Below are 241 nucleotides of genomic sequence, written 5' to 3'. Positions count from 1 at the left end.
TCATAGCTATGTGAAAATAAGTGTATAATTGGAACAGTTCATTGTTGGAGCTGAGCTGAATGAGAGAGAGAAAGAGAGTGAGAGAGTGAGAGACAGAGTAAAGTGCAATGCTAGTTGGCCCTAAAGAGAGAGTACAGTATGGCAGAGTATCTGTACACAGTGTCAGATAAGAAACTGAGAGGCACGTTGACCAGATACAGACTCAGCGGACACAAGCTGATGATAGAGACGGGCAGACACA

General features: G+C 44.0%; 1 protein-coding gene across 1 annotated transcript in view; it reads right to left on the bottom strand.

The window, feature by feature from the left end:
• Positions 1–241, bottom strand: part of LOC107685425 (polypeptide N-acetylgalactosaminyltransferase 5-like) — a 22,030-nt gene that overhangs the window by 1,714 nt on the left and 20,075 nt on the right. The window lies entirely within an intron of this gene.

The sequence above is a fragment of the Sinocyclocheilus anshuiensis genome, unplaced genomic scaffold (assembly GCF_001515605.1).
Source record: "Sinocyclocheilus anshuiensis isolate Anshui unplaced genomic scaffold, SAMN03320099.WGS_v1.1 scaffold1070, whole genome shotgun sequence".
NCBI classification, from domain to species: Eukaryota; Metazoa; Chordata; class Actinopteri; order Cypriniformes; family Cyprinidae; genus Sinocyclocheilus; species Sinocyclocheilus anshuiensis.
Note: the sequence above shows the minus strand (reverse complement) of the source record. Positions and strands in the feature narration are given on the sequence as shown.